The sequence below is a fragment of the Pelophylax lessonae genome (genome assembly GCF_965119305.1).
Source record: "Pelophylax lessonae genome assembly, chromosome: 2".
In the NCBI taxonomy this organism is placed as follows: Eukaryota; Metazoa; Chordata; class Amphibia; order Anura; family Ranidae; genus Pelophylax; species Pelophylax lessonae.
Window position 1 is genome coordinate 280,932,598 of NC_138769.1, and position 23,401 is coordinate 280,955,998.

Genomic DNA, 23,401 nt, shown 5'->3' on the forward strand with positions numbered 1-23,401 from the left:
GTATTTTTATCTTTTAGAGTCTCAAACCATCGCTTTTAGACAAGATAACTGCATTTGGTAACCAATGGCCTTAAAAAATGTTTTTGGTCAAAATGACTCTATTTTGGTCTCCAAGTGTCTAAAACGCCTTTTGTAGTCAAAATAACAGCATTTTGTCACCAAAGGTCTGAAAAACTGCTTTAGCCAAAATGACTGTATTTTTGTCTTTTAGAGTCTTAAAAAGCCGGTTTTAGACAAGATAATTGCATTTCGTAACCAGTGATCTGAAAACATTTTTTGGGTCAAAATGGCTCTATTTTGGTCTCCAAGTGTCTAAAGAGCCTCTTTTTTCAATATAACTGCATTTGTTCACCAAAGGTCTGAAATACTTTTTTTTAGCTAAAATTACTGCATTTTTGTCTTTTAGAGTCTTAAAACGCCGCTTTTAGACAAGATAATTGCATTTCGTAACAAAAGGCCTGACAACATGTTTTTGGTCAAAATGACTCTATTTTGCTCTCCAAGTGTCTTACAAGCCTTTTTTGTCAAAATGACTGCATTTGGTCACCAAAGGTCTGAAAAACTTTTTTTTAGCCAAAATGACTGTATTTTTGTCTTTTAGAGTCTCAAACCATCGCTTTTAGACAAAGATAACTGCATTTGGTAACCAATGGCCTGAAAAAAATGTTTTTGTCAGAATGACTCTATTTTGGTCTCCAAGTGTCTAAAGATCCTTTCTTAGTCAAAATAACTTCATTTGGTCACCAAAGGTCTGAAAAACATTTTTACCCAAAATGACTGTATTTTTATCTTTTAAAGTTTCAAACCATCGCTTTTAGACAAGATAACTGCATTTGGTAACCAATGGCCTGAAAACGTGTTTTTGGTCAAAATGACTCTTTTTTGGTCTCCAAATGTCTAAAACGCCTTTTTTAGTCAAAATAACTGCATTTGGTCACCAAAAGGTCTGAAAAACTATTTTAGTCAAAATGACTGTATTTTTGTCTTTTAGTCTCAAAACGCCGCTTTTAGACAAGATAACTGCATTTGGTAACCAATGGCCTGAAGAAATGTTTTTTGGACAATATGACTCTATTTAGGTCTTCAAGTGTCTTAAAAGCCCTTTTAGTCAAAATAACTACGTTTGGTCACCAAAGGTCTGAAAAACTGCTTTAGCCAAAATGATTGTATTTTAGTCTTTTAGAGTCTTAAAAAGCCGGTTTTAGACAAGATAATTGCATTTCGTAACCAGTGATCTGGAAACATTTTTTGGGTCAAAATGACTCTATTTTGTTCTCCATGTGTCTAAAAAGCCCCTTTTAGTCAAAATAACTACGTTTGGTCACCAAAGGTCTGAAAATTTTTTTAGTCAAAATGATTGTATTTTCGTCTATTAGAGTCTTAAAAAGCCGGTTTTGGAAAAGATAATTGCATTTTCTAACCAAACGCCTAAAACATTTATTTGGGTCAAAATGACTCTATTTTGGTCTCAAGTGTCAAAAAAGCCTATTTTAGTCAAAATAAATGCATTTTGTCACCAAAGGTCTGAAATACTTTTTTAGCTAAAATTACTGTATTTTTGTCTTTCAGAGTCTTAAAACGCCCTTTTAGACAAGATAATTGCATTTCGTAACAAAAGGCCTGAAAACATGTTTTTGGTCAAAATGACTCTATTTTGGTCTCCAAGTGTCTAAAAAGCCTTTTTAAGTCAAAATAACTGCATTTGGTCACCAAAGGTCTGAAAAACATTTTTACCCAAAATGACTGTATTTTTATCTTTTAAAGTCTCAAACCATCGCTTTTAGACAAGATAGCTGCATTTGGTAACCAATGGCCTGAAAACGTGTTTTTGGTCAAAATGACTCTATTTTGTTCTCCAAATGTCTAAAACGCCTTTTTTAGTCAAAATAACTGCATTTGGTGACCAAAGGTCTGAAAAACTATTTTAGCCAAAATGACTGTATTTTTGTCTTTTAGTCTCAAAACGCCGTTTTTAGACAAGATAACTGCATTTGGTAACCAATGGCCTGAAAAAATGTTTTTGGTCAAAATGACTCTATTTAGGTCTCCAAGTGTCTTAAAAGCCCTTTTTAGTCAAAATAACTACGTTTGGTCACCAAAGGTCTGAAAAACTGCTTTAGCCAAAATGACTGTATTTTTGTCTTTTAGAGTCTTAAAAAGCCGGTTTTAGACAAGATAATTGCATTTCGTAACCAGTGATCTGAAAACATTTTTTGGGTCAAAATGACTCTATTTTGTTCTCCATGTGTCTAAAAAGCCCTTTTTAGTCAAAATAACTGCATTTTGGTCACCAAAGGTCTGAAATAAAAATTTAGTAAAAATGACTGTATTTTCGTCTATTAGAGTTTTAAAAAGCCGGTTTTGGACAAGATAATTGCATTTGGTAACTTACCGCCTGAAACATTTGTTTGGGTCAAAATGACTCTAATTTGGTCTCCAAGTGTCTAAAAATAATTTTTTTTTTTTTGCATTTGGTCACCAAAGGTCTAAAACATTTTTTTAATATTTATTGAGTATAAACAGTACACTGAATAAATAACATGAACGGTAGACATAATCAGTTACAGTAAAACACCGCTTTTAGACAAGATAAACTACATTTGGTAACCAATGGGCCTGAAAAAATGTTTTTGGTCAAAATGATTCTATTTTGGTCTCCCAAGTGTCTAAAAATCCTATTTTAGTCATAATAAATGCATTTGGTCACCAATGCTCTGAAAACCTTTTTTAGCCAAAATGACTGTATTTTTGTCTTTTAGAGTCTTAAAATACCGCTTTCAGACAAGATAAACTACATTTGGTAACTTATGGCCTGAAAAAATGTTTTTGGTCAAAATGAGTCTATTTAGGTCTCCATGTGTCTAAAAAGCCCTTTTTAGTCAAAATAACTACGTTTGGTCACCAAAGGTCTGAAAAACTACTTTAGCCAAAATGACTGTATTTTTGTCTTTTAGAGTCTTAAAAAGCCGGTTTTAGACAAGATAATTGCATTTCGTAACCAGTGATCTGAAAACATTTTTTGGGTCAAAATGACTCTATTTTGTTCTCCATGTGTCTAAAAAGCCCTTTTAAGTCAAAATAAATGCATTTTGTCACCAAATGTCTTTTTTTAGTCAAAATAACTGCATTTGGTGACCAAAGGTCTGAAAAACTATTTTAGCCAAAATGACTGTATTTTTGTCTTTTAGTCTCAAAACGCCGCTTTTAGACAAGATAACTGCATTTGGTAACCAATGGAATGAAAAAATGTTTTTGGTCAAAATGACTCTATTTAGGTCTCCAAGTGTCTTAAAAGCCCTTTTTAGCCAAAATAACTACGTTTGGTCACCAAAGGTCTGAAAAACTGCTTTAGCCAAAATGACTGTATTTTTGTCTTTTAGAGTCTTAAAACGCCGCTTTTAGACAAGATAACTGCATTTGGTAACCAATGGAATGAAAAAATGTTTTTGGTCAAAATGACTCTATTTAGGTCCCCAAGTGTCTTAAAAGCCCTTTTTAGCCAAAATAACTACGTTTGGTCACCAAAGGTCTGAAAAACTGCTTTAGCCAAAATGACTGTATTTTTGTCTTTTAGAGTCTTAAAAAGCCGGTTTTAGACAAGATAATTGCATTTCGTAACCAGTGATCTGAAAACATTTTTTGGATCAAAATGACTCTATTTTGTTCTCCATGTGTCTAAAAAGCCCTTTTTAGTCAAAATAACTGCATTTTGGTCACCAAAGGTCTGAAATAAAAATTTAGTAAAAATGACTGTATTTTCTTCTATTAGAGTCTTAAAAAGCCGGTTTTGGACAAGATAATTGCATTTGGTAACTTACCGCCTGAAACATTTGTTTGGGTCAAAATGACTCTAATTTGGTCTCCAAGTGTCTAAAAAGAATTTTTTTTTTGCATTTGATCACCAAAGGTCTAAAATATTTTTTTAATATTTATTGAGTATAAACAGTACACTGAATAAATAACATGAACGGTAGACATAATCAGTTACAGAAAAACACCGCTTTTAGACAAGATAAACTACATTTGGTAACCAATGGGCCTGAAAAAATGTTTTTGGTCAAAATGATTCTATTTTGGTCTCCCAAGTGTCTAAAAATCCTATTTTAGTCATAATAAATGCATTTGGTCACCAATGCTCTGAAAACCTTTTTAGCCAAAATGACTGTATTTTTGTCTTTTAGAGTCTTAAAATACCGCTTTTAGACAAGATAAACTACATTTGGTAACTTATGGCCTGAAAAAATGTTTTTGGTCAAAATGACTCTATTTAGGTCTCCATGTGTTTAAAAAGCCCTTTTTAGTCAAAATAACTACGTTTGGTCACCAAAGGTCTGAAAAACTGCTTTAGCCAAAATGACTGTATTTTTGTCTTTTAGAGTCTTAAAAAGCCGGTTTTAGACAAGATAATTGCATTTCGTAACCAGTGATCTGAAAACATTTTTTGGGACAAAATGACTCTATTTTGTTCTCCATGTGTCTAAAAAGCCCTTTTTAGTCAAAATAAATGCATTTTGTCACCAAAGGTCTGAAATACTTTTTTAGCTAAAATTACTGTATTTTTGTCCTTCAGAGTCTTAAAACGCCCTTTTAGACAAGATAATTGCATTTCGTAACAAAAGGCCTGAAAACATGTTTTTGGTCAAAATGACTCTATTTTGGTCTCAAAGTGGCTAAAAAGACTTTTTTAGTCAAAATAACTGCATTTGGTCACCAAAGGTCTGAAAAACATTTTTACCCAAAATGACTGTATTTTTATCTTTTAAAGTCTCAAACCATCGCTTTTAGACAAGATAGCTGCATTTGGTAACCAATGGCCTGAAAACGTGTTTTTGGTCAAAATGACTCTATTTTGTTCTCCAAATGTCTAAAACGCCTTTTTTAGTCAAAATAACTGCATTTGGTGACCAAAGGTCTGAAAAACTATTTTAGCCAAAATGACTGTATTTTTGTCTTTTAGTCTCAAAACGCCGCTTTTAGACAAGATAACTGCATTTGGTAACCAATGGCCTGAAAAAATGTTTTTGGTCAAAATGATTCTATTTAGGTCTCCAAGTGTCTTAAAAGCCCTTTTTAGTCAAAATAACTACGTTTGGTCACCAAAGGTCTGAAAAACTGCTTTAGCCAAAATGACTGTATTTTTGTCTTTTAGAGTCTTAAAAAGCCGGTTTTAGACAAGATAATTGCATTTCGTAACCAGTGATCTGAAAACATTTTTTGGGTCAAAATGACTCTATTTTGTTCTCCATGTGTCTAAAAAGCCCTTTTTAGTCAAAATAACTGCATTTTGGTCACCAAAGGTCTGAAATAAAAATTTAGTAAAAATGACTGTATTTTCGTCTATTAGAGTTTTAAAAAGCCGGTTTTGGACAAGATAATTGCATTTGGTAACTTACCGCCTGAAACATTTGTTTGGGTCAAAATGACTCTAATTTGGTCTCCAAGTGTCTAAAAAGAATTTTTTTTTTTGCATTTGGTCACCAAAGGTCTAAAACACTTTTTTAATATTTATTGAGTATAAACAGTACACTGAATAAATAACATGAACGGTAGACATAATCAGTTACAGAAAAACACCGCTTTTAGACAAGATAAACTACATTTGGTAACCAATGGGCCTGAAAAAATGTTTTTGGTCAAAATGATTCTATTTTGGTCTCCCAAGTGTCTAAAAATCCTATTTTAGTCATAATAAATGCATTTGGTCACCAATGCTCTGAAAACCTTTTTTAGCCAAAATGACTGTATTTTTGTCTTTTAGAGTCTTAAAATACCGCTTTTAGACAAGATAAACGACATTTGGTAACTTATGGCCTGAAAAAATGTTTTTGGTCAAAATGAGTCTATTTAGGTCTCCATGTGTCTAAAAAGCCCTTTTTAGTCAAAATAACTACGTTTGGTCACCAAAGGTCTGAAAAACTGCTTTAGCCAAAATGACTGTATTTTTGTCTTTTAGAGTCTTAAAAAGCCGGTTTTAGACAAGATAATTGCATTTCGTAACCAGTGATCTGAAAACATTTTTTGGGTCAAAATGACTCTATTTTGTTCTCCATGTGTCTAAAAAGCCCTTTTTAGTCAAAATAAATGCATTTTGTAACCAAAGGTCTGAAATACTTTTTTAGCTAAAATTACTGTATTTTTGTCCTTCAGAGTCTTAAAACGCCCTTTTAGACAAGATAATTGCATTTCGTAACAAAAGGCCTGAAAACATGTTTTTGGTCAAAATGACTCTATTTTGGTCTCCAAGTGGCTAAAAAGACTTTTTTAGTCAAAATAACTGCATTTGGTCACCAAAGGTCTGAAAAACATTTTTACCCAAAATGACTGTATTTTTATCTTTTAAAGTCTCAAACCATCGCTTTTAGACAAGATAGCTGCATTTGGTAACCAATGGCCTGAAAACGTGTTTTTGGTCAAAATGACTCTTTTTTGTTCTCCAAATGTCTAAAACGCCTTTTTTAGTCAAAATAACTGCATTTGGTGACCAAAGGTCTGAAAAACTATTTTAGCCAAAATGACTGTATTTTTGTCTTTTAGTCTCAAAACGCCGCTTTTAGACAAGATAACTGCATTTGGTAACCAATGGCCTGAAAAACTTTTTTTTTTTAGCCAAAATGACTATATTTTTGTATTTTAGAGTCTTAAAACACCGCTTTTAGACAAGATAAACTACATTTGGTAACCAATGGCCTGAAAAAATATTTTTGGTCAAAATGACTCTATTTAGGTCTCCAAGTGTCTAAAAAGCCCATTTTAGTCAAAATAACAACGTTTGGTCACCAAAGGTGTGAAAAACATTTTTACCCAAAATGACTGTATTTTTGTCTTTTAGAGTCTTAAAAAGCCGGTTTTAGACAAGATAATTGCATTTCGTAACCAGTGATCTGAAAACATTTTTTGGATCAAAATGACTCTATTTTGTTCTCCATGTGTCTAAAAAGCCCTTTTTAGTCAAAATATCTGCATTTTGGTCACCAAAGGTCTGAAATAAAAATTTAGTAAAAATGACTGTATTTTCGTCTATTAGAGTCTTAAAAAGCCGGTTTTGGACAAGATAATTGCATTTGGTAACTTACCGCCTGAAACATTTGTTTGGGTCAAAATGACTCTAATTTGGTCTCCAAGTGTCTAAAAAGAATTTTTTTTTTGCATTTGATCACCAAAGGTCTAAAACATTTTTTTAATATTTATTGAGTATAAACAGTACACTGAATAAATAACATGAACGGTAGACATAATCAGTTACAGAAAAACACCGCTTTTAGACAAGATAAACTACATTTGGTAACCAATGGGCCTGAAAAAATGTTTTTGGTCAAAATGATTCTATTTTGGTCTATCAAGTGTCTAAAAATCCTATTTTAGTCATAATAAATGCATTTGGTCACCAATGCTCTGAAAACATTTTTTAGCCAAAATGACTGTATTTTTGTCTTTTAGAGTCTTAAAATACCGCTTTTAGACAAGATAAACTACATTTGGTAACTTATGGCCTGAAAAAATGTTTTTGGTCAAAATGACTCTATTTAGGTCTCCATGTGTCTAAAAAGCCCTTTTTAGTCAAAATAACTACGTTTGGTCACCAAAGGTCTGAAAAACTGCTTTAGCCAAAATGACTGTATTTTTGTCTTTTAGAGTCTTAAAAAGCCGGTTTTAGACAAGATAATTGCATTTCGTAACCAGTGATCTGAAAACATTTTTTGGGTCAAAATGACTCTATTTTGTTCTCCATGTGTCTAAAAAGCCCTTTTTAGTCAAAATAAATGCATTTTGTCACCAAAGGTCTGAAATACTTTTTTAGCTAAAATTACTGTATTTTTGTCCTTCAGAGTCTTAAAACGCCCTTTTAGACAAGATAATTGCATTTCGTAACAAAAGGCCTGAAAACATGTTTTTGGTCAAAATGACTCTATTTTGGTCTCAAAGTGGCTAAAAAGACTTTTTTAGTCAAAATAACTGCATTTGGTCACCAAAGGTCTGAAAAACATTTTTACCCAAAATGACTGTATTTTTATCTTTTAAAGTCTCAAACCATCGCTTTTAGACAAGATAGCTGCATTTGGTAACCAATGGCCTGAAAACGTGTTTTTGGTCAAAATGACTCTATTTTGTTCTCCAAATGTCTAAAACGCCTTTTTTAGTCAAAATAACTGCATTTGGTGACCAAAGGTCTGAAAAACTATTTTAGCCAAAATGACTGTATTTTTGTCTTTTAGTCTCAAAACGCCGCTTTTAGACAAGATAACTGCATTTGGTAACCAATGGCCTGAAAAAATGTTTTTGGTCAAAATGATTCTATTTAGGTCTCCAAGTGTCTTAAAAGCCCTTTTTAGTCAAAATAACTACGTTTGGTCACCAAAGGTCTGAAAAACTGCTTTAGCCAAAATGACTGTATTTTTGTCTTTTAGAGTCTTAAAAAGCCGGTTTTAGACAAGATAATTGCATTTCGTAACCAGTGATCTGAAAACATTTTTTGGGTCAAAATGACTCTATTTTGTTCTCCATGTGTCTAAAAAGCCCTTTTTAGTCAAAATAACTGCATTTTGGTCACCAAAGGTCTGAAATAAAAATTTAGTAAAAATGACTGTATTTTCGTCTATTAGAGTTTTAAAAAGCCGGTTTTGGACAAGATAATTGCATTTGGTAACTTACCGCCTGAAACATTTGTTTGGGTCAAAATGACTCTAATTTGGTCTCCAAGTGTCTAAAAAGAATTTTTTTTTTTGCATTTGGTCACCAAAGGTCTAAAACACTTTTTTAATATTTATTGAGTATAAACAGTACACTGAATAAATAACATGAACGGTAGACATAATCAGTTACAGAAAAACACCGCTTTTAGACAAGATAAACTACATTTGGTAACCAATGGGCCTGAAAAAATGTTTTTGGTCAAAATGATTCTATTTTGGTCTCCCAAGTGTCTAAAAATCCTATTTTAGTCATAATAAATGCATTTGGTCACCAATGCTCTGAAAACCTTTTTTAGCCAAAATGACTGTATTTTTGTCTTTTAGAGTCTTAAAATACCGCTTTTAGACAAGATAAACGACATTTGGTAACTTATGGCCTGAAAAAATGTTTTTGGTCAAAATGAGTCTATTTAGGTCTCCATGTGTCTAAAAAGCCCTTTTTAGTCAAAATAACTACGCTTGGTCACCAAAGGTCTGAAAAACTGCTTTAGCCAAAATGACTGTATTTTTGTCTTTTAGAGTCTTAAAAAGCCGGTTTTAGACAAGATAATTGCATTTCGTAACCAGTGATCTGAAAACATTTTTTGGGTCAAAATGACTCTATTTTGTTCTCCATGTGTCTAAAAAGCCCTTTTTAGTCAAAATAAATGCATTTTGTAACCAAAGGTCTGAAATACTTTTTTAGCTAAAATTACTGTATTTTTGTCCTTCAGAGTCTTAAAACGCCCTTTTAGACAAGATAATTGCATTTCGTAACAAAAGGCCTGAAAACATGTTTTTGGTCAAAATGACTCTATTTTGGTCTCCAAGTGGCTAAAAAGACTTTTTTAGTCAAAATAACTGCATTTGGTCACCAAAGGTCTGAAAAACATTTTTACCCAAAATGACTGTATTTTTATCTTTTAAAGTCTCAAACCATCGCTTTTAGACAAGATAGCTGCATTTGGTAACCAATGGCCTGAAAACGTGTTTTTGGTCAAAATGACTCTTTTTTGTTCTCCAAATGTCTAAAACGCCTTTTTTAGTCAAAATAACTGCATTTGGTGACCAAAGGTCTGAAAAACTATTTTAGCCAAAATGACTGTATTTTTGTCTTTTAGTCTCAAAACGCCGCTTTTAGACAAGATAACTGCATTTGGTAACCAATGGCCTGAAAAACTTTTTTTTTTTAGCCAAAATGACTATATTTTTGTATTTTAGAGTCTTAAAACACCGCTTTTAGACAAGATAAACTACATTTGGTAACCAATGGCCTGAAAAAATATTTTTGGTCAAAATGACTCTATTTAGGTCTCCAAGTGTCTAAAAAGCCCATTTTAGTCAAAATAACAACGTTTGGTCACCAAAGGTGTGAAAAACATTTTTACCCAAAATGACTGTATTTTTGTCTTTTAGAGTCTTAAAAAGCCGGTTTTAGACAAGATAATTGCATTTCGTAACCAGTGATCTGAAAACATTTTTTGGATCAAAATGACTCTATTTTGTTCTCCATGTGTCTAAAAAGCCCTTTTTAGTCAAAATATCTGCATTTTGGTCACCAAAGGTCTGAAATAAAAATTTAGTAAAAATGACTGTATTTTCGTCTATTAGAGTCTTAAAAAGCCGGTTTTGGACAAGATAATTGCATTTGGTAACTTACCGCCTGAAACATTTGTTTGGGTCAAAATGACTCTAATTTGGTCTCCAAGTGTCTAAAAAGAATTTTTTTTTTGCATTTGATCACCAAAGGTCTAAAACATTTTTTTAATATTTATTGAGTATAAACAGTACACTGAATAAATAACATGAACGGTAGACATAATCAGTTACAGAAAAACACCGCTTTTAGACAAGATAAACTACATTTGGTAACCAATGGGCCTGAAAAAATGTTTTTGGTCAAAATGATTCTATTTTGGTCTATCAAGTGTCTAAAAATCCTATTTTAGTCATAATAAATGCATTTGGTCACCAATGCTCTGAAAACATTTTTTAGCCAAAATGACTGTATTTTTGTCTTTTAGAGTCTTAAAATACCGCTTTTAGACAAGATAAACTACATTTGGTAACTTATGGCCTGAAAAAATGTTTTTGGTCAAAATGACTCTATTTAGGTCTCCATGTGTCTAAAAAGCCCTTTTTAGTCAAAATAACTACGTTTGGTCACCAAAGGTCTGAAAAACTGCTTTAGCCAAAATGACTGTATTTTTGTCTTTTAGAGTCTTAAAAAGCCGGTTTTAGACAAGATAATTGCATTTCGTAACCAGTGATCTGAAAACATTTTTTGGGTCAAAATGACTCTATTTTGTTCTCCATGTGTCTAAAAAGCCCTTTTTAGTCAAAATAAATGCATTTTGTCACCAAAGGTCTGAAATACTTTTTAGCTAAAATTACTGTATTTTTGTCCTTCAGAGTCTTAAAACGCCCTTTTAGACAAGATAATTGCATTTCGTAACAAAAGGCCTGAAAACATGTTTTTGGTCAAAATGACTCTATTTTGGTCTCCAAGTGGCTAAAAAGACTTTTTTAGTCAAAATAACTGCATTTGGTCACCAAAGGTCTGAAAAACATTTTTACCCAAAATGACTGTATTTTTATCTTTTAAAGTCTCAAACCATCGCTTTTAGACAAGATAGCTGCATTTGGTAACCAATGGCCTGAAAACGTGTTTTTGGTCAAAATGACTCTTTTTTGTTCTCCAAATGGCTAAAACGCCTTTTTTTAGTCAAAATAACTGCATTTGGTGACCAAAGGTCTGAAAAACTATTTTAGCCAAAATGACTGTATTTTTGTCTTTTAGTCTCAAAACGCCGCTTTTAGACAAGATAACTGCATTTGGTAACCAATGGCCTGAAAACCTTTTTTTTTTTAGCCAAAATGACTATATTTTTGTATTTTAGAGTCTTAAAACACCGCTTTTAGACAAGATAAACTACATTTGGTAACCAATGGCCTGAAAAAATATTTTTGGTCAAAATGACTCTATTTAGGTCTCCAAGTGTCTAAAAAGCCCATTTTAGTCAAAATAACAACGTTTGGTCACCAAAGGTGTGAAAAACATTTTTACCCAAAATGACTGTATTTTTATCTTTTAGAGTCTCAAACCATCGCTTTTAGACAAGATAACTGCATTTGGTAACCAATGGAATGAAAAAATGTTTTTGGTCAAAATGACTCTATTTAGGTCTCCAAGTGTCTTAAAAGCCCTTTTTAGTCAAAATAACTACGTTTGGTCACCAAAGGTCTGAAAAACTGCTTTAGCCAAAATGACTGTATTTTTGTCTTTTAGAGTCTTAAAAAGCCGGTTTTAGACAAGATAATTGCATTTCGTAACCAGTGATCTGAAAACATTTTTTGGATCAAAATGACTCTATTTTGTTCTCCATGTGTCTAAAAAGCCCTTTTTAGTCAAAATAACTGCATTTTGGTCACCAAAGGTCTGAAATAAAAATTTAGTAAAAATGACTGTATTTTCGTCTATTAGAGTCTTAAAAAGCCGGTTTTGGACAAGATAATTGCATTTGGTAACTTACCGCCTGAAACATTTGTTTGGGTCAAAATGACTCTAATTTGGTCTCCAAGTGTCTAAAAAGAATTTTTTTTTTGCATTTGATCACCAAAGGTCTAAAACATTTTTTTAATATTTATTGAGTATAAACAGTACACTGAATAAATAACATGAACGGTAGACATAATCAGTTACAGAAAAACACCGCTTTTAGACAAGATAAACTACATTTGGTAACCAATGGGCCTGAAAAAATGTTTTTGGTCAAAATGATTCTATTTTGGTCTATCAAGTGTCTAAAAATCCTATTTTAGTCATAATAAATGCATTTGGTCACCAATGCTCTGAAAACATTTTTTAGCCAAAATGACTGTATTTTTGTCTTTTAGAGTCTTAAAATACCGCTTTTAGACAAGATAAACTACATTTGGTAACTTATGGCCTGAAAAAATGTTTTTGGTCAAAATGACTCTATTTAGGTGTCCATGTGTCTAAAAAGCCCTTTTTACTCAAAATAACTACGTTATTTTGGTCTGAAAAACTTTTTTAGCCAAAATGACTGTTTTTTTGTGTTTTAGAGTCTTAAAAAGCCAGTTTTAGACAAGATAATTGCATTTCGTTACCAGTGCTCTGAAAACATTTTTTGGTCAAAATGACTCATTTTTGGTCTCCATGTGTCTAAAAAGCCATTTTTAGTCAAAATAACTGCATTTGGTCACCAAAGGTCTGAAAAAAAATTTAGTCAAAATGATTGTATTTTCGTCTATTAGAGTCTTAAAATGCCGGTTTTGGAGAAGATAATTGCATTTTCTAACCAAACGCCTTAAACATTTGTTTGGGTCAAAATGACTCTATTTTGGTCTCCAAGTGTCTAAAAAGCCTATTTTAGTAAAAATAAATGCATTTTTTCACCAAAGGTCTGAAATACTTTTTTAGCTAAAATTACTGTATTTTTGTCTTTTAGAGTCTCAAAACGCCGCTTTTAGACAAGATAACTGCATTTGGTAACCAATGGCCTGAAAACATGTTTTTGGTCAAAAAGCCTGTTTTAGTCAAAATAACTGCATTTGGTCACAAATGGTCTGAAAAAAAATTAGTCAAAATGATAGTATTTTCGTCTATTAGATTCGTCTAAATGACTCTATTTTGGTCTCCAAGTGTCTAAAAAGCCCTTTTTAGTCAAAATAACTGCATTTGGTCACCAAAGGTCTGAAATACTTTTTTTAGCTAAAATTACTGTATTTTTGTCTTAAGAGTCTTAAAACGCCACTTTTAGACAAGATAATTGCATTTCGTAACAAAAGGCCTGAAAACATGTTTTTGGTCAAAATTACTCTATTTTGGTCTCCAAAGCCTGTTTTAGTCAAAATAACTGCATTTGGTCACAAACGGTCTGAAAAAAAAATTTAGTCAAAATGATAGTATTTTCGTCTATTAGAGTCTTAAATAGCCGGTTTTGGACAAGATAATTGCATTTGGTAACCAATCGCCTGAAACATTTGTTTGAGTCAAAATGACTCTATTTTGGTCTCCAAGTGTCTAAAAAAGCCTTTTTTAGTCAAAATAACTGCATTTGGTCACCAAAGGTCTGAAAAACTTTTTTTAGCCAAAATGACTGTATTTTTGTCTTTTAGAGTCTTAAAAAGCTGGTTTTAGACAAGATAATTACATTTCGTAACCAGTGATCTGAAAACATTTTTTGGGTCAAAATGACTCTATTTTGGTCTCCAAGTGTCTAAAAAGCCCCTTTATTCAAAATAACTGCATTTGGTCACCAAAGGTCTGAAATAAAAATGTAGTCAAAATGACTGTATTTTCGTCGATTAGAGTCTTAAAAAGCCGGTTTTGGACAAGATAATTGCATTTGGTAACCAACTGCCTGAAACATTTGTTTGGGTCAAAATGACTCTATTTTGGTCTCCAAGTGTCTAAAAAGCATTTTTTTTTTTCATTTGATCACCAAAGGTTTAAAAAATGTTTTAATATTTATTGAGTATAAACAGTACACTGAATAAATAACATGAACGGTAGACATAATCAGTTACAGAACCAGTGTTCGGAAAAATACAAATATGTAAAGGATATAACAGCAACAGAACAGGAAAACGTCATCCATAAACCATCGAATTCAGGTGAAAATTACAGCCAAGTAAACAAACCTGAGCATGTTCCCATGTGCATACGAGAAGGATAAATAAAAACATACAGTTATTCCCTCCCAATAGTAATAGGACCATGAAAACCACCTGAAGTACTAAGTGCAAAGGAGAAGGGAAGGGAAAAAATTAAAACAGTGGCAGAAAACTTAAAGGGAGGGGGGAGGGGGGAAAGGAAGGGAAAGGATGGGAGGACTCTGCACTCTTCTCAAGAAATGCTACCCTATCCAATGAGCAGCCGATCCATAACCAACTGGGGGGAGCCAAGGCCGGGTCATCCAACCAAGGTTGCCATAACGAGGCAAATTTCTTGTGAGCATTTCGATGCTGGTATGTCAGCTTTTCCCTGATTAAAGAGGCATTGACCTGTGTTATCCACTGGCCCCTGCTCGGCACCCTGGAGGCGATCCAAAATCTAGCAATTAATTTGCGAGCAATATACAACAATCGCAACACGGCAACGTGAGCATTTGGGGTCAGGATCCCTTAGTAGCTGAAAATTATACACTTTAGAGATCATGTCAATTACCTTCCCCCAGTAGCGAAACAGCTTGGGACATCTCCACATTATGTGTATAAGTGTACCCTGGTCTCTCTCAAATTTGGGGCACAAGGGTGTAGATCTGCGTCCCTAACGGTACAGCTGCATTGGTGTTCTGTATGCTTTGTGAAACAGAATAAAGTGAGATATCTTATGGGAGGCCGACACCGACACCAAAGGGATCGATGAGAGGCAAAGATCCCACGTCTCCTCATCTATGGGTCCAAGATCCCCCCTCCCACCCCGCACGAGCAGGGTGGGAAGAGGGGTCCTGCACGGATCCCAACAGAAGGACATAAACCTGTGACATCATATTCTTGTCCGAGACCCGAAACACCTCACCCAACAGGCAGTGAGTGTCGGGTGTCAAAGAAGCCAAGCCTGCCTGGGCCATCATCGCGTGTCTCAATTGTAGGTAGCGAAAGAAACAGTGCCTAGGAACATCAAACTCCCTCTGTAAGTCTTGAATATATTTCAGTACCCCAGCTCTGAACAATTGTGCTATAAAATATACACCATGGGCCTCCCACATCTCCGCGCCCTCTAGACGAAACAGTTCCGAAAAGTTGCGATTATGCCAAATCGGAGTCTGAGGAAGGTAACCTGTGATCTGCAACATCCCCTTGACACAGCGCCACACCATGCGAATCAAGGCGAATCAAAAAGAGTGTGGGTAACCAAGTCCCCATATTGGAGAACCCCGCTTCAAGGTGTACAAGGACAGGGTGAGGCGAGTCAGTAGGGACCAATAAGGACCCAATAGGATCGAATGGATCCAAAAGACCCCAGCCCCCCATATGCTGAACCTGGAAGGCTAGAAAATATACTCTGGGGTTGGGCCCATCTGAAGGGTAGCCAATTTAATCCTAGCCACTTTTTTGCACCAGATCAGTTCATGGAACTGGGAGTCAATCCTATAGAACCATTTCCTGGGTATCCAGATTGGGGAGTTGTGCAAGACATAAAGAAGTTGAGGAGCCCACACCATCTTAATTAGATTGACTCGCCCAGCCACCGACAAGGGAACTTTGCAGCAGAGGTACGAGGTTCAGTGTGATATACTGGGTAGGATCAGGAGACACCTGGATCCCCAAATATTTGAAGGAGTCAACCACTCGCACTGTGGATGCACAGTCTGGAAGAGGCTGAGTTATGGGATCAAGGGGCATTAAAACTGATTTATCCCAATTTATGGAAAATCCCGACAGGGACCCAAAATAGTCAATAAGGGACATTACCGCCCGCAAGGATTCCCCTGTATCACCTAGGTAGAGCAGTGTGTCATCCGCATAGAGTGAGATAACGTCTGCATGGGAGCCCCTTCTGAACCCCACTATGTCAGGGGAGGACCGAATCCGCGCCGCTAAGGTCTCCAGTGCCATGGCAAACAGCAATGGAGATAGCGGGCAGCCCTGTCTAGTCCCCCTGTGCAAACAGAAGGGTCCAGAAAGCTCCCCGTTCACCCTCAGTCTGCCCGTGGGGGCAGCGTACAGTACCCACACCCAGTTCAGAAAGTTCTCTCCCACACCAAAGCGCTTGAGAACTTCCCATAGGTACACCCATTCAACACTATCGAATGCCTTAGCGGCATCTAGCGAAAAGACTGCCCGGTTCCCAGGGTTGTCTACTGGGATCTGAAGGTTCAGAAATAGTCGGCGGAGATTAAGTGCTGTCGATCTGGTCAGGATAAACCCCGATTGATCCCTATGGACAACCCCCTGGACAACAGAGGACAGCCTAGTGGCCAGTATCTTAGCTAGAATTTTAACATCCGTTGTGAGTAGAGATATGGGCCTTTAGGAATCCGACAAAAGCGGATCCTTGCCGGGCTTCAGCAGGAAAACAACTATAGCTTCGGACATAGAGGCAGGAAGGCGGCTGTTAGGGATACAAGTGGTAGCCTGATGGCAGAGGAAGGCTCCACGTGTGCCAGAGGGCGGTGCTTAGACAGGAACCCCCAAGGTAAGTGACACAGGCTAACCTGAGGTGTGGAATCTAAGTATCCACCGGTTTTCACCAGTGCCTCTAGTGGTGAGGATGGATTTTGCTGCGTGTGGATACCAGGTTGCAGTCCTCAGGGTCACCCCACCAAGGAAGAAGCCGATCAAGATCCGAAGGCAGATAAGCAGACAAGGGAGATCCGAGAGAATGGTCAAACAAGCCGGGGGTCAGGACGGGCAGCAGGTCAACAAGGTCAGGAAAAAGCCAAAGGTCAAAACGGATATCAAACAGGTAACAGGAAGCAGGCTTCAGGAACACAGGAAGAGCTGCAGACAAGTCAGCAAAGACACAGTGCTTCTGAGCTGTTTAAATAAGGCAGCCTCTTTGCCAATTACTGCAATTAGTCTGCTCTAGGTTTTAGATTGCAGATTCATGACAGCACATCAGTGTGCTCAGGAAGCATTCCTAACATTGCCCCCCCCCCCTTAAGGGCAACCTCCGGGTGTCCAACAAACTGCTTTTCTGAGGATGGGCAAGAAAAAACGCCTGGATCAGGTCTGCGGCATAAATGTTACTCTCAGGTTCCCAGGAATTCTCTTCCAGCACATAACCCTTCCATTTAATAAGGAACTGAAGCTGGTTACCTCTTTTCCGGCAATCAAGTACAGCCTCAACTTCGTACTCCATGTCGCCATCCACCATCACTGGTTCCGGAGGTCCAGGGCTTCTGCCGGGGAAGGCGTCGGGAACCACGGGTTTTAAAAAAGAGTGACATGGAACACAGGATGGATCCGTAGGGTATCAGGTAAGGAAAACTCATAGGACATGGCATTGAGTCTTATTTTAACGGGGAATGGGCCGATAAACCTGGAAGCCAACTTCTTGGATGGGCAGGCCAAGCGCAGGTTAGCTGTGGATAAAAAGACCTGGTCACCTGGTTGGAGAATCAGTTCTCCCCTCTTTTTCCCATCAAAGATTCTTTTGGACGCTATCTGAGCCTTGGCCAAGGTGTCCTGCAGAAGTTTGTTGTTACTCGTGAAGAAGTCAATGGTGACCTGAACTGCGGGCACTCCGGAATCAGATGGGACGTCGGGCAGAAAGGAAGGATGAAAACCATAATTGGCAAAGAAGGGAGATTGCCCGGTAATGGAATGTCGTGAATTATTAAAGGCAAATTCCGCAAATGGTAGTAATGCTACCCAGTCGTCCTGGACGAAGATGGTAAAGCACCGGAGATATTGTTCCAGGGTCTGGTTTGTCCTCTTTGTTTGCCCGTTTGTCTGCGGGTGGTAAGCTGAGGACATAGATAATTCAATTTTTAGTAGCTTACACAAGGCCCTCCAAAAGCGGGACATGAACTGTACCCCTCTGTCCGAGATAATGTTCGTAGGTACCCAGTGGAGTCACACAATCTCCCTAATGAAGACTTCTGCAGTTTCTTTTGCAGAGGGGGTACCTTTGAGGGGTAGAAAGTGGGCCATCTTAGTAAGCCGGTCTACAACCACAAAAATGGCGGAGCACCCGGCCAAAGGTGGAAGTTCCACGATAAAGTCCATGGCGATAGTTTGCCAGGGCCGGTCAGGGATTGGGAGTGGTCTGAGGAGACCCCACGCCTTACTTCTGGTGGTTTTACTCCTTCAGCAAGAAACACAGGAAGACACATAACTTCTGCAGTCTTTTCCCATCTCAGGCCACCAGAAGGTGCGTTGCATGAGGTCAAGGGTCCTATGAACACCAAAATGGCCAGCCAGAGGGTGGTCATGGCAGGCAGCTAGAACCGAAACTCTGACTCCCTCCGGGACAAATATTTTGTCCTTAGCCCACAACAAACCATCCTTGCGTGACAGGGGTATCCCAGGTGGACCGGAAATTTTGGCAGAGGCTTGCTCAAGATGGGATTTCAGGCTAGTGAGCAGGAAGTTTTTCTCTGACAGGATAGTGTCAGGTACCAACTCTTCTTTAGTATTATCAAACATCCGGGACAGGGCATCCGGTTTGACATTTTTCGACCCGGGCCGATAGGTGATATGGAATGAGAATCTGGAGAAGAAGAGTGCCCATCGGGCCTGGCGGGGTCTAAGTCGCTTTGCAGATCTTAAGTACTCAAGGTTCTTATGATCGGTAAATATAAGAATCGGGTGTGATGCTCCTTCTAGTAGATATCTCCACTCTTCGAGAGCGGCTTTGATTGCCAGGAGTTCCCGGTCCCCGACATCATAGTTTTTCTCCGCGGGAGAGAGTTTCCGGGAAAAGAAGGCTATTGGGTGAGTTAAGTCTCTAGTTCCCTGTCTTTGGGAGATGACTGCCCCGACCGCAACGTCCGATGCGTCTACCTCCAGGAGATAGGGTAAGGCAGGATCCGGGTGACTTAGGATAGGGGCAGAGGTAAAATGTTTTTTAAGAACCGAGAAGGCGGACTGAGCTTCTGGGGTCCACTGGAAGTGGACGTTCTTCTTAGTAAGGGGCTATGATGTTAGAGAACCCCTTAATGAACCTCCTATAAAAATTGGCGAAGCCAACGAAGCGCTGTACTCCCTTTTTGTCTGATGGAGGTGGCCAGTCCAGAATGGCAGAGACCTTCTGAGGATCCATCTCTATTCCTTCTGTGGAAATTATTAACCCCAGAAACGGGATACTGTTCTGCTCAAAAACGCACTTCTCGGCCTTGGCGTAGAGACCATGCTGGCGAAGGCGACCGAGGACATTTCGAACGTGCTCGCGTTGCTGCTCTAGGGATGTTGAGAAGATTAGGATGTCATCCAAGAATACGATGACGAAGATATCCAACCAATCCCTGAAGATGTCGTTCACAAAGTGTTGGAATGTGGCAGGAGCATTACAAAGGCCAAATGGCATTACCAGGTATTCGAAATGTCCGAATCTAGTGCGGGAAGCAGTCTTCCATTCGTCGCCCTCTCGGATGCGCACCAAGTTGTACGCCCCACGAAGATCCAGCTTAGTAAACAGGATGGCAGATCTGAGTCTCTGAAAGAGTTCGGGGACTAGAGGAAGGGGATAACGTTTTTTAATAGTAACTTTATTTAAATCCCTATAACCGATGCAGGGTCGGAGGGTGTGATCCTTCTTCTCTACGAAGAAGATACCTGCCCTTGCTGGAGAGGTAGAGGGATGGATTAACCCCTTCTTCAGACTTTCGTCTACATAGTCCTTTAAGACGTCCAGCTCACGTTCAGAAAGTGGGTAAATCCGGCCGAACGGGATTTCGGCTCCTGGGAGCAAGTCGATGGGGCAGTCATATGGACGGTGGGGGGGCAAGGTCTCTGCTCCCCGTTTGCTGAATACGTCCAGGAAATCATGGTATGCTTTGGGCACCACAGAACATACATCAGGTTCGGATTCAAGACAGAACAGAGTCTTGGGGAATTCAGGAGGAGCGGGTAGACAGGAATTCTTGCAGTAAAGAGATGGGAACTGGATGGTGCCTGTGATCCAATTGACTTGCGGGTTATGTGCTTGCAACCACGGTAATCCCAGGATAATGGGAAATAAGGAGGATGTGATAACATCCAGGCTAATCAGTTCCTTATGGCCGGAGGAGACCATAGGAAGGGGAAAAGTTTCTTGGGTCACGGGCCCGGATTTGATGTGGGAGCCATCAGCCAGGAAGATGGTGAGGTCCTGAGTCTTGAGCCGGAGAGGTACGCAACATGCAGGGCGAACGAGCGATCAATGAAACAACGGCAGGCTCCAAAGTCAATGATTGCGGTAACTGGGACGAGTCCTTCCGGAAGCTGTAATGACACAGGAAAGGCTAGGTGGGAGGAACTGGCAACAGATGGTGAGGCCGGCATGAACTTATGGTATTTTGCGGGGCAGGAGCGCACATAGTGGCCAGCTTCACCGCAATACAGGCACAGGTTACCCAACTGGTGACGGCGTCTCTCCTCCGGGGACAAACCAGGCCGTATGATCCCAAGGTTCAGTCGTATCTGAGGCGACTCCAGCGGGAGCGGGGTTGGTAAGAGCTGACCCAGCAGAAGAAAAGTATGCAGGATGAGCAACTCGTGGTAGCGTCCAGGCTGGTCTGAACTGCTGCGGAGATCGTTCTGCTCTGCGCTCCCGTAGCCACCGGACGATTTGAATGGCCTGGGAAATCAAATCTTCCAAGGCGTTGGGGACACCTACCCGCGCCAGCTCGTCCTTCAGTCCTTCTGAAAGCCGAGACGGAACTGATACCGGAGTGCTGCTTCGTTTCAGGACGTATCGGAACTGAGGCAGCGGAAGTCAGTGACGTAGTGTTCTACGGGCCTGCGACCCTGCTGAAGAACATGAAGCGCAGCTTCTGCGGTGGAGGATCGCTGCGGGTCAACATAGAGCTGTGCCATGGCCTCAAAAAATGACCGTAAGGAGTTTAATGGGGGCTGCCCTCTTCAAGGAGCCGATATCTCCCTGCTCCTAGGCGAACTGGGGTTCGCCTAGGAGCAGGGAGATAAGCAAACCCCACCTTGGTGGTCTCCAAAGAAAAGGTTCGAGGTTGCAGGGAGAAATACAGCTGGCAGGCGTTGCGAAAGGCGCGGAATTTACCGCGATCCCCGGAATATTTTTCGGGAGCAGGAACTCGAGGTTCTGGTGGCAGCATCACTACGGTAGGGCCAGAAGCAGGTGCAGAGAGTGCTGCAGCAGGAGAGGAAGCAGATAATACAGGATGATCCCGCTGAAGTGTCGTAGAGCGCAACCGTTCCTCTAGCTGTGTGTAGCCGCCTTGAAGTGACTTTACGGTTTGAGACAGGGCTGCGAGGTGTTGGCAGATCTCTTCCAACGGTGAGGCTTCTCTTGCAGGCTCCGTCATGGCTGACTTGTACTGTTAGGGATACAAGTGGTAGCCTGATGGCAGAGGAAGGCCCCACGTGTGCCAGAGGGCGGAGCTTAGACGGGAACCCCCAAGGTAAGTGACACAGGCTAACCTGATGTGCGGAATCTAAGTATCCATCGGTTTTCGCCAGAGCCTCTAGTGGGGAGGATGGATTTTGCTGCGTGTGGATACCAGGTCGCAGTCCTCAGGGTCGCCCCACCAAGGGAGAAGCCGGTCATGATCCGAAGGCAGATAAGCAGACAAGGGAGATCCGAGAGAATGGTCAAACAAGCCGGGGGTCAGGACGGGCAGCAGGTCAACAAGGTCCGGAACAAGCCAAAGGTCAAAACGGATATCAAACAGGTAACAGGAAGCAGGCTTCAGGAACACAGGAAGAGCTGCAGACAAGTCAGCAAAGACACAGTGCTTCTGAGCTGTTTAAATAAGGCAGCCTGTTTGCCAATTACTGCAATTAGTCTGCTCTAGGTTAACCCTTTAGATTGCAGATTCATGACAGCACATCAGTGTGCTCAGGAAGCATTCCTAACAGCGGCCAATACGGAAGGCTTCGTTATATACCCGCAGCAGCACGGGCACCAACTGTTCAGCGTATCGGCTGTAAACCTCCGATGGGATACCATCAGCCCCCGGAGATTTACCAGGCTTAGTAGATTTCAAGGCCGCATAAAGTTCGTTCTCCGTAAGGGGGGCCCCAAGCACAGCCACATCCCAGGCAGACAGAGAAGGCAAATCGCAGGAAGCCAAAAAAAATCGGCAATTTCTCGTAAGTCAGCCGAGATCTTAGAGGAGTAAAGATCAGCATAAAACTTCCCAAGTACTCTCCGTATGTCAGCCGTGGCGTGCCAGAGCACCCCCTGAGGATCCTTAATCTGGGGTATAAATGCCACAGGCTGCTGCGAGCGAACCAGCATGGCCAACATATGACCCGTGTTTTCTTCCTTCTCAAAATACCTCTGCTGCAAGAAGAAGCACTTGTTTTCAGCCTTTTGAATCGTGACCGACTTGGCCATAGATTGGGCAGCCAGCCACGACCTCTGAGTATCATCTGACGGGTCCCTAACATAAGTTTCCTCCGCTCTAGTCACTGCGTCCAACACAGTATTCTCCCATTGCCTGGTGTCCGTTTTAATGGCATTAACCGTACGTATAAACTGACCTCTCATGAATGCCTTAGCCGCATCCCACACCACCCCCACCTCTGCGGATTCCAAATTGTCAGCAAAAAAGGACGTTAGTTTGGGTGGCAGGGGATCAGGACTAGGAAAGAGCGTCAGCCAGAATGCATTGAGTTTCCAAAGGGATTTCCCCCTATTATCCAGGAGGGACAGACGGACCCAAAAGGGGGAATGATCAGACAGCAACCGGGATGCATAATCCGCCACGACCACCAGAGGCAGTAGCGAACCATTACCCAGCCCCAGATCTATCCTAGACAATCCCGAGTGTGACGCCGAGAAGCACGAAAACTTTCGTACCTCAGGGTGGCCCATCCTCCAGACATCTGTCAGTCCGAGTTCACCCACCAACCGAGCAAGGGGCGTAGCCCCCCCGGCCAGCATAGGTCCACCGGAGTGAGAGGAAAACCTATCCCAGGCAGAGTCAAGTACAGCAGTAAAGTCCCCCAACATCAGCAGGGGCACATCAGGAAGTTGAGCAATATGTGGCACGATAAGTTTAAGTACCCCTGCAGAATACGGGGGGGGGGCACAAGTACACACCTAAGGCTTGCTAGTTGGCAGGATAAAACAAACC